Source organism: Schistocerca nitens, chromosome 5 (assembly GCF_023898315.1).
Source record: "Schistocerca nitens isolate TAMUIC-IGC-003100 chromosome 5, iqSchNite1.1, whole genome shotgun sequence".
NCBI classification, from domain to species: domain Eukaryota; kingdom Metazoa; phylum Arthropoda; class Insecta; order Orthoptera; family Acrididae; genus Schistocerca; species Schistocerca nitens.
In genome coordinates this window covers 601,325,063-601,339,447 of record NC_064618.1, presented here as the reverse complement: position 1 = coordinate 601,339,447, position 14,385 = coordinate 601,325,063, and the positions used below count along the sequence as shown (strand labels likewise).

The 14,385-nt window shown below is 43.5% G+C and overlaps 1 non-coding gene across 1 annotated transcript; it reads left to right on the top strand.

The window, feature by feature from the left end:
* Positions 1-3,417: 3,417 nt before the first annotated feature.
* Trnat-ugu (transfer RNA threonine (anticodon UGU)) lies at positions 3,418-3,492 on the top strand. The gene has a single exon. It is a non-coding gene; the product is annotated as a tRNA-Thr (tRNA).
* The last annotated feature ends 10,893 nt before the right edge of the window (positions 3,493-14,385 follow it).

Genomic DNA, 14,385 nt, shown 5'->3' with positions numbered 1-14,385 from the left:
TATGTCTTTTGTAGACTTTTGGAACATTTTTTACGCTCACGTATAGCGATATGTTTGAAGACTGAGCACCTCCTCTGTAGGAGTCAACTTGGGTTCCGAAAACACGGATCGTGTGAAAGCCAACTCGCTCTGCTCGTCCACGAGACCCAGAAAGCATGGCTACCGACGCCCACATAGCTGCCGCTTTCCTTCTCTTCCGATAGTGTTCGGTACTGGCACGCTCTGCCGCCTAATGAACAAAACACGAGCGTACAGAGTTTCAGACCGACTATGTGATTAGATTGAAGAGTTTCTAGCAAACAGAACACAGCACGTCATTTGAAGGGAGAGAAGCCCTTAGACGATAAAATAACTTCGGGCGTTCCGAAATGGAGTGTTAAATGACCAAAACTTTTCACAATATATATAAATGATCTACGAGATAACGTCGGAGGTTCTATGAGGCGTTTTGCGGATGATGCTATTGCGTACAGCAAAAAAACGACGCTGAAAGTTGTAGCGAAATACCGAGAGGCCTGCAGAACGTCGAAGCTTCATGTGAGGAGTGGAAATTGACCATCAACATAAACAAATGTAACGTATTACGAATACAAAGACAGAACTATTATTGCAAGCAGTTACGTCCATAAAAATATGTACCAGTACGCTTACAGAGCGATCTGAAGTGCAGCGTCCACAAGAAATTAATCCCATGTAAGGCAGATGCCAGAGAGATCTGTTGGTAGATTCCTCTGTAAATGCAGTCCATCAACAAAGGGAGGAGCTTATAAAATACTCTTTTGACATATACTTCAATACTGTTCGACAGTGTGGGACTCATACCACACCAGACTGATAGAGGAAATCGAGAAGATCGAAAGACGAGCAGCACTTTTTATTATAGTTTCTTTTAGTAGGCACGAAACTGTCACGAGGAGGCTCAATCGACCCCTGTGGCAGGAGAGCGGTGCTTTACGTCAGAGTAATCTACATTTAAAATTCCCGAAGAGTACTTTCCTTGAACAGTCAACCAATATATTGCTTCTTCCTACGCGTATCTCACGAAAAGACCATGAAGATAAAATCCGAGAAATCAAAGCCCATACGTACGCTTACCGGGAATCATTGTTACGCAAAGCACTCCTCGCCACAAACCGAAGCTCAGAGTTTACATGTAGATACACATGTAGACTGTACAATACGGTGCTTATCCACAGTGTGTGGAGGATAGTTCAGACCGGAGGTGTTGCTGTAATGTTTTGGGTATGTTTTTCAGTCAGTCAGTTGGTCTCAGTCATTCAGGTTACTGTAAAAATGAACGAAGAGCTTTATTTCACCATGTTCGGTGTTGGCCTTTCCTCTACATCTTATGATATAGAAGACTCCAATCTTCCAACATGATGATAGCTACGCTGACATAACTGCTCGACTTCGTGCCTGGTTTGGCGAATTCTGAGACTATCGCATATCCACTGGCCCACTAAATTCCTTAGAAAGCGTCTGGGATTATTTAGAATAGCGGATGAACCGAAGCAGTCAACTTTATCGTAATTTGGTGGCTCCATGCAGTCTATCCATCAGTGAGTTGCCTTAGCTGAATATGAAACACCTGAAGAAATCATAACCAGAGGCTGTATAATGCGATATTTGCTTATTTGCTTACACAGGAACTAGTCGAGTAGGCACTGAAGTGAATCCTCGAAAAGAGTTTTGTACATCTCTCATGACTTGCTGCTTAGTATTGTTTTGTTGGAAACATCCCATTCAATTCTCTTTTGATCATAAGAAGTCGTTCAGTACAGACACGTCTGTAATGTACGTAAAGGTAAGCCTGTACAGTCATTTCACTAAACAGGGCTGAGGTTCCAATCGTGAAAGCGACCTTGTGGCTTAGGTGCATCGCTATACCTGTCAATGTGCCTCGAATGGTCATTTAAAGCTTCGACCGGGCGCGCTTTGCAATTTACCGCAAGAAGGGCTGTTCATGGGAAGCAGAACACCGAAATAACGAACAGGAGCTGAACAAAAACTGGAAACATCGCCAGAAATGCTTGCTTGAAAATATCCACATATGGTAACTAAGTCTGCAGGTTGAGCTGATGTATCTAACCACGGACGGTATCTGTGCAGTGACCTCCGTACGTTGCAAGTACTAGTGGTGGGCAGAACAGTGTGTAGTTGTGAGTGGTTTATTTCGGAGCCAACGGGAATTCGAAGGTGGACAGACTGTTGGTTTTTGCATGGTGGGTGCTTCAGTTACGAAGGTAGCCGAAGTGTTATGGTGTTTCAAAAGGCACCGTATCGAAACTTTTATACCAAATAGAAGGAAAGCATAAAGGTATTGTCCACTAACTTACAACGTGGACGAAAATGTGTGTCAAGTGATTGTGACACACAGTCTGGAAAATGATTGTGATGAAAAATAAGAGGACAGCAGTTTCAAAAGTCATTGCAGAACCAAATATCGCACTCACGAACCCTGTCAGCACCAAAAAAACACGAGGAGCACTTGCAGGAACCCGAACTCGTACTAAACCTCCAGAAAAGTCTCAGTTTAGACGATTAGTCCGTATATTGTGATACAAGGGCGTGCAGAACAACTGGCCACGCTTTCTCACCAGATTTTTTCGGTAATTAACCCAGTCCGTCATTGAACTGACTTAGTGAGCCGCCATGTAGGAATTCTTCCTATCTGTTATGAGGGGACGCTCTCGTAGTTTTATGTCTCCTTGCAGAGCCGTCTGATTCTGAAAGTGCAATGTATGCATTCTACGTAATGTAACGGTAAGATGTTTTTTGTGCAAGTAGTATTTACACTGGCTGCCATTATGGTGCGTTTATTTCAGAAACACAGTAAAATGAACTAGTTCACGCTGATTATAAGCTCACTATTAACGGTACGAGAGCGTGGTCTACTGCATGACTAGATAGAAAGGCAACCTGTCGACGACTGCTGGCTATGGTGCACAGTGTGTAACTTGAGCGTACAATCAGTGTAGTTCGTATAACATCGGTTAGTCCAAAGGTATTCATTTATTTATTAATATCAGCTTTTCCTGGCATTGTAAAATTACAGAAAAAATATAATTAAATGGACACCCAACTGCAAACAGGCGTTGCAGCTAGGGTGTCCATTTAATTATCATTTCATTTCTAGCAAAGCTGCATGGTCATCCACGGTAACTGTTCTTTCGGGAAAAGATACTACCGTCATATATCGTAAAATATGGCTTCCCGGCCATTGACCTTCTTCTGCGAACGCACACGCTATGCCCGAACTCGTACGGGACTTGGTAGATTAATCTGCCACGAGTAATGAGTATGATGGGCAAACATCTATTAGGCGCACTACGAATGCAGTGGTGTGGACATGTTGGGAATGTGGATCTCACGGGGAGCGTGCAAGGGATAAGTCCCTGCAGACGCACTATCCTCTGTGCCTGCGGTGGCTCAGATGGATAGAGCGTCTGCCATGTAAGCAGGAGATCCCGGGTTCGAGTCCCGGTCGGGGCACACATTTTCGACATGTCCCCAATGAAGTACATCAACGCCTGTTTGCAGCTAGGGTGTCCATTTAATTATCATTTCATTTCTAGCAAAGCTGCATAGTCATCCACGGTAACTGTTCTTTCGGGAACAGATACTACCGTCATATATAGAAAAAATAGTATTTATGACAGTTAGACCCACTGAGTGGCAAAAGGTAACTTTTGTCAGAGAATACTTATTAATAACATTTACTTCATTCGTGACAGAATAAATGTACTTTCCCTACCTATCTCCCTGCTGACGTCACGGGCGATTTCTGCATTGACATCTCATCCTACTGGCTTTGAAAGCGCCACATGAGCAACCGCCTCTGCTAGCCAGCGTGGCAACTTTCAGCTCGCTTCTTGTGTGTACGTACTGCAGTGCTGATACATTCAATTCATGTATGTGAAACAGCAAAATTGGAAATAAAGTAAGATGCTCTCTTGTCTGCAAACAAGGGGTACCTTACAAACTTCATAATTAGGGAGCTGCAGTCACTCATCAGTGACTCAAATACTGGAATTCCAAAATCACTCATCAACAACACAATTGCACGTAACAGCTCCAAGCGCTAATAGAAAGCACTGATGTTCAAATCGTTAAAGGCACTGAAAGCTGGCTGAAGCTGGAGATAAGCTCAGCCGAAATTTTTGCGAAGAACCTAACAGGGTTCCGAAAGGATTGGCTGAACACGGTTGGCGGTGGCGTGTTTGTTGCTGTTAGAAGTAGTTTATCTTGTCGCGAAATTGATGTAGATAATTCATGTCAATTAGTATGGACAGAGGTTATTCTTGGCAACCGGAATAAAATAATAATTGGATCCTTTTACCGACCTGCAAATTCAGATGATATAATTGCTGAAAGGTTCTTAGGAAACTTGAGTTTTTGAGGTAACGGGCGAGTTGTGGCGCCCTGGAAATATAAGTTCGGAGTTGGTGCAGCCGCACGGGCCACTCGGCAAGTCGGGACCCGGCAGCAAACACGTGGTCCCGAACGTTAGCCGGACGAGAGGGGTAGCCGCTGCGCATGGTCCAGTCGCGTGGTTGGGAATTCCGCTGTGACGAGGACGGTACTTTGTGTCGATGAAGGAGATGTCTATGCCGGGGAGTGCCAAAGATGGCGGACTTTGTGAAACCATAATAACAGACATTTCATAGTTCGTATAAAAATTAATAGCAGCCAGATGAATCATGATGCCTCAAAAAGAAACATGTACATTACCATAATTTGCACGACAATTCTGATGGTGTAATCAGATTTTCAATATCTTTATTAGTTTAAAGTTTAGTATCTGACTGTAAATTAGACAAGTAACAAATGGCTCTGAGCACTATGGGACTTAACATCTATGGTCATCAGTCAGACAAGTAACACCCAGCAACGAATTTCCAAAATGTAAACGCTTCGTCCGACTTCGTCGATTGACGTGTCTTTAGAAAGCTATTGGTGTAAACCTAAGTTGGTATAAATTACGGGCATGTAACTTGAATAGTACATGAGTTATAGGAGGTCAAAGTGGCCAATTACTATCGATCGCGTCAGGCCATGAGTACTCCACAGTTAAACGAAAAAACGGTAGCAGCATGCTTATAAATATACTTATTCATCTATGTCTTTGTTTATATCCGATGTATACTATTCAAGAAGAAATTGGTTAAATATTTACTGTGTTTTAGAAAGCACAGAGACATTAGGCTACTGGCCTACCTTTTGTTCTTTCCTTTGATATATATTTAATTTGTTTATGTATCTAATAATGTGTGTTAGAGCGTATTTATGGTCCAGCTGTAGGAATATTTATTTAATTTCAAATTATTTAAATCTAGATCCAGTAATTCGAATGTTGTGAGTGGGCGTTGGCTTGAAGACAGGGCGGGAGCGCTCTGGCCAATCACAGCTATCGTCTCCGGGCAGGACACGAGGTAGTTATGAGCAGTGCGGGGTTCTGGAGAGTCAGAAAGGACAGGAAGGGCTGGACGCAACGGCGCGACGGAATCACAGTCGCACGAAGGACTTGGAGAGTGGAGCGGTTTGGGCGTGGTCGCGGCAGATAGAAATGTAGGCGCCCCGGTGGTCCCGGTCGCCTACGGTGCACTGGATGGCCGAGCGGTGACCTCTCCAGTTGTCAGCATGCTAGGGAATGGCTGTAGAAGCGTCAGAAACGACGAAGAAACATTATTAATTCATAACAACTTTATTCCTGCTGAGTACAATGTGGCTTGGTGATACCAACGACCTTCCCCGAGTCCTCGCTGACACGTAGCGATGATACCAGATCCGGGCCGCACAGTCTTGCTAGCGCAGCGCCTCGTGCTGTGACGTAGCGGAGGAATGCCCTTTACTTCGGCCGCGCGTGGATGGCGGCGCCCGGCTGGCCGGTCGGCTCGCGGCAGACAGCAGGCTGCTAACAAGGGAACATCCCCATCGCAGCCCCCTCAGATTTAGTTATAAGTTGGCACAGTGGATAGGCCTTGAAAAACTGAACACAGATCAATCGAAAAAACAGGAAGAAGTTCTGTGGAACTATGAAAAAATAAACAAAATATACATACTGAGTAGTTCATGCTTAAGATAAGCAATATTAAGGAGAGTGTGAGCTCAGGAGCGCCGTGGTCCCGTGGTTAGCGTGAGCAGCTGCGGAACGAGATGTCTTTGGTTCAAATCTTCCCTCGACTGAAAATTTTACATTCTTTATTTTCGCTAAGTTATGATCTGTCCGTTCGTTCATTGACGTCTCTGTTCACTGTAATAAGTTTAGTGTCTGTATTTTGCGACCGCACCGCAAAACCGTGCGATTAGTTGACGAAAGGACGTGCCTCTCCAATGGGAACCGAAAACATTTGATCGCAAGGTCATAGGTCAACCGATTCCTCCACAGGAAAACACGTCTGATATATTCTATACGACACTGGTGACAGCATGTGCGTCACATGACAGGAATATGTTGTCGACCCACCTAACTAGTACACTTGGCGAATGGGTAAAATGATTCTTCTACCTTGCCCGATTTAGGTTTTCTTGTGGATGTGATAATCACTCCCAAAAAAGTGATGAAAACATAAGAGTTTGTCACATAAACTGAAAACAAAAAGTTATATTTTTCACTCGAGGCAAGACTTGAACCAAGGACCTTTCTTTCCGCAGCTCGTTACGCTAACCACGGGACCACGGCGCTGCTGAGCTCGCACTCTCCTTGATATTGCATATCTTCCACATGGACTACTCGGTTTGTATATTTTGCTTATTTTTTCATAGTTCCACAGAACTTCTTCCTGTTTTCTCGATCGATCAGTGTGCAGTTTTTCAAGGCCTATCCACTGTGCCAACTTATAACTAAATCTGAGGGGGGTGCGATGGGGAGGTTCCCTTGTAAGCGTAGAGGCTCCGGGTTGGAGTCCCCGGCGCTGTCGGCACCAGAAGCGTTCTCGTAGTGCGGAGTGTACTCTATCCCACTCCGTCTTCTTCCCTGCTCCTCCTGGTGGCTCGTCCGCGGTGGACGGGCGGAACGGGCTGCAGTCCCCCAGCGTCGTCGGCTCACCCGGTTGTGACGGCGGATGCACAGGGCCTAGGCCCCGCACGATCTCGACGATGGCTCACTGATGTGGTCAGCATTGGCGGCGAGCGAGTCTGGCGCGATGTCTGCTTATCCTGGGTTGATGATTAACAGTGGCAGCAGAGAGGACCAGAGCTGGTACTGTCTCCTCACGTCTGCTGCTGGATGGGCCGCCCTTACTGCAACATCTCCTTAGTAAAGATTAACACGTCGATCACCGAGCTGAGCGCTACGCAGCGACCCAGTACACATCTAACTGCAAGTCTAACTGCGAGTGCCTTGTTGCTATCAGAGCTGGCGTATTTAAAGGAAGCAAGAGCGACGTCCTGACGTCATGCTCGTTTGTAATGAACGCATTCATTCCACGAATACTGCTGATTCATCTGTCGTACTCGCCCTTAGGTGTTCTTGCGACAGAGTTACGTGTTGTTACGGCAGACTTATGCGAAGTTGTGAAATGCAGTACAGCTGACGCTATACCTCTGTCTTGCACTCTACGAAAGTCTCCGTCTAACACAATCCCGCGTGGTAAGCAATTCTCTCTCGCCTGTAGTGTGTAACCAGGCCATTGCCCCTGGGTGACGACACATTCCGATACATGTACAATCCTCCTACCTACTGCCTCTGGCTCTCGGCTAGGCAACGAAACTTTGACAATATTCCACGTTTCCAACTCTTTACTATTCCGCGACACTACAGAACGGAGTATCGACTTGTGCACTTGTGAGATTCCCGTGGCTTCTACAGTGAAGACGTAGTGTCCGTTTAGAAGTGAATATCTGGCGAGCTGTGTTGTTGTTCATAACTAATTATGTGCTGTATGAATCTATTGTTTCCTGTTATTCAACTTATATTTTACTTAATTGCTAGAACATCGACACCAGTAAGGGTTTTGCAAAAATATACCGCATTCTCAAAAGTACTTATACTATCGTACTCATCATTTAAAGTCGTTAAGATAATACCTGCAGATTTTATTTAATTACAGTCTTTCATTTATAAATTTATATGTTAAATTCATAATTCGCAATTGCCGAGTGATAGAAACCTTCGACCATTCGATTCATGTGTGTGTTCTTATCGTATACTGTAGACTCAGCAGTATTTGGCCTGTAATGAGGCAACTACGTATCCCAGCCCCTAGACAACAAAACCAGCCAAAACTTTTTAATATTTCAACTTTGAGTCGGAGGGTACATAGTTGAGGGGCACCACACCACCCTCATTTCATTTCATACTTAGTTTTGAAAGCCCGAAAGTTTCATTTCAGGAACGTACCTGACTTTCACGATTATAGTTGGTGAAGACATTAATTTACCCTCGATATGTTGGCGAAAATACAAATTTAATTCCGGAGGTAAGTATAAAACATCATCCGGAAGTGTGCTAAACGCATTCTCTGAAAATTATTTGGAGCAGTTAGTTGATGTGCTCATGCGAATAATAAACAGTTGTGATGACACACTTGGCCTCTTAGCAACAAATAATCCTGTGGTAATAATGAGCATCAAAATGCATACAGGGATTAGTGAACACAGGGTTGTCATAGCGAGAATGAAAATTGTAACCCCCAACTTAACGAAAAATATACCTATTCATAAAAGCAAATAAAAATTCACTTGTCGCCTTCCTGAGAGACAATCTCCACTCCTTCCAAATTAACAGTGCAAGTGTAGACCAGATGTGGCTTGATTTCAAGGAAATGGTATCGGCAGCAACTGAGAGATTTATACCAAATAAATTATCAAACGACGGACCTGATTCTCCTTGGTACACAAAATGGGACAGAACACTGTTGCAGAAACAACGAAAAAAACATTCCAAATTTATACAGAGGTAAAATCTCCAAGACTGGCGATATTTTACAGAAGCTCGAAATTTAGCGCAGTCTTCAATGCGAGATGCTTATAACTGTTTCCACAGTGAAACTTTCTCTCGAAACCTGGCAGAAAATTCAGATATTCTGGTCATATTGTAACACACCTGGGGGTACAAATGGCGGGGGCAGGGTCCCCTAAACTGGTTCTCGCTTTGACTGTGCGCCCTGTCCACATTACGTAGCTGATACTCCCGCGGCGGTCCTATTGTTCTGCTCCACACTACTGCTGGATTGCCTGAAACTATGTTTCTAAATATGCAAGCGGGTTCAGGGGAGCCACTCTAATTCAGCACAACACTGTCCTACGTCTGGTATGAACAAATATATTCTGAAACGACAAGAAAATCGCAGGTTGCACTGTTTGCACTCTAAGTCGTAAGAGTTGATGCCAATTAACGTTATTGATGATTATCTGTCCACAATGTCACTTGGACGAGCGTACGCGTAACCGACACGACAGAGGAGATTTTTGGTGATGCGGAAGCCGAATGTTCGAACGAAAGTTCTTATGCTCGTCACACATGCACAGATATATTTTACCAGTCCTCCTTGACACTTGTAATAATATAACACTGTTCATAAAGTTAATTTACAGTTTTCAGTTCTCACTTGTACGAGAGTGCGCATAACTGTCGCGGCTCGGCTGTTTGTTGATGATGCGGAACGCGATGAGCGAACCCACGTTTTCACGCTTGCTACAAGACACTGGCACTTGATTGGACTCCTTTGTGGTAACTATTTTTACTGATTCACATTAGTTCATTCTGGGAGGCTGAACACGACACGGAGGATTGATGTTGTACGGTACAAAACGCAACGGGCGGATACCCAAACACGTTATCGACAACAGTACTCATATTTAATTACTTCTTTACGCAATCTTCTCTGAATACACTTCCATATCTTATTACTTCACTGTAATAGCACTTATAGCAACACTTGAACTTCCATAAAAATGTGTTTCACATGGAGAGCTACCTACAGCACAACATGAGAGCTTTGTGTCCCGTGCTCGACTCTGCAAAAGGCGGCGCTCCCTTAAGATACTCCGCAACGAAAACCAGCGATATGACAATACGCTTACAGTTTGTGAAGTTTGCTAGCGGCAAGACATAATCAGTGCCTTCTCTGCACGATAGCAATGGAGATACTATCGAAGACAGTGCTGCCAAAGCAGAGTTACTAAACACAGCCTTCCGAAATGCCTTCACAAAAGGAGACTGTGGTGTGCGTACTGTAAGACCTTTGGTACACACACCATCAGATTATTTGACTTGTCGCTCTAACGAAGTAGGCGAGTGCCAGCAATATGTCTCGTGGTCTTATCGTGGCGTGTTTATCTTCTGCCGTTAGGTCAGACGATAGAAATGCCACTTGCACGCTTAGAGTAGCAGATTGACGGTGACCAACTTTAAACAGAACTTGATTAATTTTCACACACACATTTATTAACATAATAAAAATCATAGATATTACGTAACTTGATTCTGGATGAAGTTTACGATTGACAATCTGAAGTTCCTTTGGTCTTGGTACGTTAATCTTATTCTCACATATCTCTGATACTTGACAAAGTGTCTATTCATTTATATTCATGGCTATGTACAGGAATATGGTAATCGTATTACGCGCAGACTGAAACTTGACTATAGACTGGTACAGACTAAAGTAGACTGGTACAGACAGGTGCAGATAAATGCAGACTGACTAATCGGAGGTCTGTACACTCGTTATAATACCTTGCGCGTTCAGGTATCACTGCGCGAGTGTGATCCACGAGGATAAAAGGTTCTACGTTAGCAGCAATCTCATTGGCTGCGTTACATATTAATACGCGGATCGCCGAGGCAGAATTTGGTCCGTTTGTAAGGCAGCGCCATTTCGTAGTGCGGAGACGAACGAGAGATGCGCCTGCGCTGTTGTGTTTAGCGGGGCGCGCTCTAGTGGGAAAGTTGTGTACGCACTGACTACGCGGAACTATGTACACAACAGAGACGAAGTAAATATGCCAGAATTCTAATCAAGAGCAGCTTCAAACATGAGTCACATAGAAGCAGAGACACTCGGAGCAGTGAAGAAACTTAATCATGTAATAAAAGTGAATCTTCTAGTCCAAACTGTATACCAATTAGAAGAAAAAACCGCCTAAGTTTTATTGAACCCTAAGTATGGAATTTTTCTATAAAGAAGCGACGGAAGAATCCATAAATAACTATTAGATTCTCTTCAGAGTATGCTGATGCAATAGCTCCATATTTGACAATCATATACAGCCGTTTGCTCGACGACCCAGAGACTGGAAAGTTGCACAGGTCACACCAATATTCAAGAGATGTAGCAGGAGTAATCCACTAAATTACTGGTCCATATCATTAACGTCGACATGCAGCAGGATTTTGGAACATATATTATTTTCGAATATTATGGATTACCCTGAAGAAAACTGTCTATTGACACACAGTGAACACAGATTTAGAAAACATCCTTCTTGTGAAACACAAATAGCTCTTTACTAGCATGAAGTGTTGAGTGCTATTGAGAAAGGGTTTCAGACTGATTTCGTATTTCTGGATTTCCGGAAGGCTTTTGATACTGTACCACACAAGCGGTTTGTAGTAAAATTGCGCGCTTAAGGAATATCGTCTCAGTTATGAGACTGGGTTCGTGATTTCCTATCAGAGAGTTCACAGTTCGTAGTAACTGAGGGAAAGTCATAGAGTAAAACATAAGTGATATCTGGCTTTCCTCAAGGTAGTGTTATAGGCCCTTTGCTGTTCCTTACCTATATAACCGATTTGGGAGACAATCTGAGCAGCCGTTTTAGGTTGTTCGCAGATGACGCTGTCGTTTATCGACTAGTAAAGTCGTCAGAAGATCAAAATTCTGAAAGCAATCCGTTAAATATCGGTTATACGATAAACCAGTTAAATCTAAAGGTGTAAATTCAAATAAATAACTAGGAATTACAATTACGAACAACTCAAATTGGAAGGAACACACAGAAAATATTGTGTGGAGAGCTAACCAAAGACTGCGTTTTATTGGCAAGACACCTAGATAATGTGACAGATCTTCTAATGAGACTGCCTACACAACGCTTGTCCGTCCCCTTTGAGAATACTGCTGCGTAATGTGGGATCCTTACCAGATAGGATAGACGGAGTACATCGAAAAAGTTCAAAGAAGGGCAGCAGGTTTGGTACTATCGCAAAATAGGGGATTTGGGGTGGGCATCATTAAAACAAAGACGTTTTTAGTTGCAGCGGAATCTTCTCACGAAATTCCAATCACCAACTTCTTCCTCCGAATGTGAAAATATTTTGTTGACACCGACCCAGGTAGGGAGGAACGATCAGCATGATAAAATAAGGGAAATCAAAGCTCGTACGGAAAAATATAGATGTTCGTTCTTTCCACACGCTATACGAGATTGAAATAATAGAGAATTGTGAAGGTGGTTCGATAAACCCTCTGCCAGGCTCTTAAATGTGATTTGCGGGGTATCCATGTAGATGTAGAATAGGAAAACGTTTTGCCGAAGCTACGAGACGTAGACCATGCAGCAGTGGACGAAAGTCATATGGTCGGGTGAGTGTTGTTCCACACTAGCTCCAACATCTGGCCGAGTCTATGTCCAGAGAGTGGAACGTGGCAGGGGCTCCGTGATGATTTGGACAGCATTGTTGTTCCATGGGCCCCGTAGGACTTGGCAATACTGCAGTACTGCCAAGGATTTTATGACTATTGTGGCTGATCGGGTTCGTCCCGTGTTACAGTATACTTTCCCCAAGAGTGATGCTGAGTTTCAAGACGAAAGGGCCCCTCTTCACACTGCTTGCATCGTCCAAGGATAGCTCTGTAAGCACATAGTTCAATTGTCGCATTTCTTCTGGGCACCACAGTCATCCGATCTCAGTAATATTGAGTATTTGTGGTTTACTATGGAGAGAAGGTTGCACGATCGCTTTCTACCTCTATCACTGTCACCTGAAATATCCAATATTTTGCAGGAAGAATGATATAAGATTCCAGTTAAAACCACGTAATACTTGTATTTATTCGTTCCACGACGACTTTAAGTAGACTCGTATGCCAACTGTTTCCTACATCGTATTATGGTAATGTGTTGGGTTTGTGGTGTTTCCATATTTTGACCACCCCCTGTATATACAGCAACTTCATCCGAACAACCTGTATAGAGAGAAATGAATAATTGAAGACCGGCCCCAGAATGGTACTCTGTGGACAAGAACACCAGGTGACGATCGCCTCCTAGGAATCGTGGCTTGTTATACCACGAGGATCGTGCAACGAAGCTATGAGCTGCGTTTTTGGAGGCAGCTAGGAGGGCTATGTCGACCCATACAGTACGAAACGGTCTCCACACAATCAGTTTGGCCTCAGGCGCTATTAAAAACAATAATACAAACCACTGAGAAACAGTCGTTTGTGAGGATGGTGAGTAAGGGAATTCTGGAACGGAACCTAGGTCAATCGTGGATTTCTTCAGCGACGAGGGCAGGAATTGTCTAATGCCTGATTGTTGTGATAAAAGAGTTTGTAAGTTGTCAGGTACCGATGGTCGTCTTGGCTCACAGCCTCAGGAGTTCAGCATTGGGTATGTCATGTTTTGGAATGAAATTATGTACGGATATCAGATGCCACTCATCGCTATCGATGGCAATTTGAGAGAACCCTCCAACATTTTGCATTGATCTGCAGTCAATATTTCGGTGATGTATTCGTTGTGAAGACTTTCCTCGAGAAATCAGCAATCAGCCAAATGTGAGAGCCTGCGGTATTTGCTGACACTAATACCACTGAGTATGCTTGGAACCTGTTGAAACCAGCAATGTGTCTCGCAGGAACACTTCTCACGAACTTTATAACCTCAGAAGGGTCGCTCTTGAGCGGTGACGTAGCGAAGAACTTGTGGCATAATATGCCAAGGAGGATCTAAAGGTGTTCAGGATAGAAAAACAACGTACTAATTGTTACCGAGCAGCAGATTTGAGTTCACATACGTGATCATCGAATAGACTAGGTTCACCTTTGCTATTGTTTTGATTTTATGTAATAGTAAAGTTTCTTTTTTTAGTTTCATAAAGCTTATTCTTTCAATAATCCCTCCCCCTGCATAAAATGCCATACATGTTCGGCGATATGCAGGAGTGTAAAACTTTATGGCAAATTTAGTTTCCCTGTGGACTCTTTATAACACGCGACAGGGAGCGTTCAAAAGTTTAGCGATATACGTTCTCTAATCATGTTGGACAACAGTCTTTACTTGTGCACTTACTTGTATAATATCTTGAACTAGTAGATTATCCAGTGTTGTGAATGAATTTTCCAACAAGAACAATTACATTTACTACGAAAATTAGGCAAGAGGTACGACAAAAAAAATGAGTAACAAGCAGTGTATAATCCAACATTTTCCACG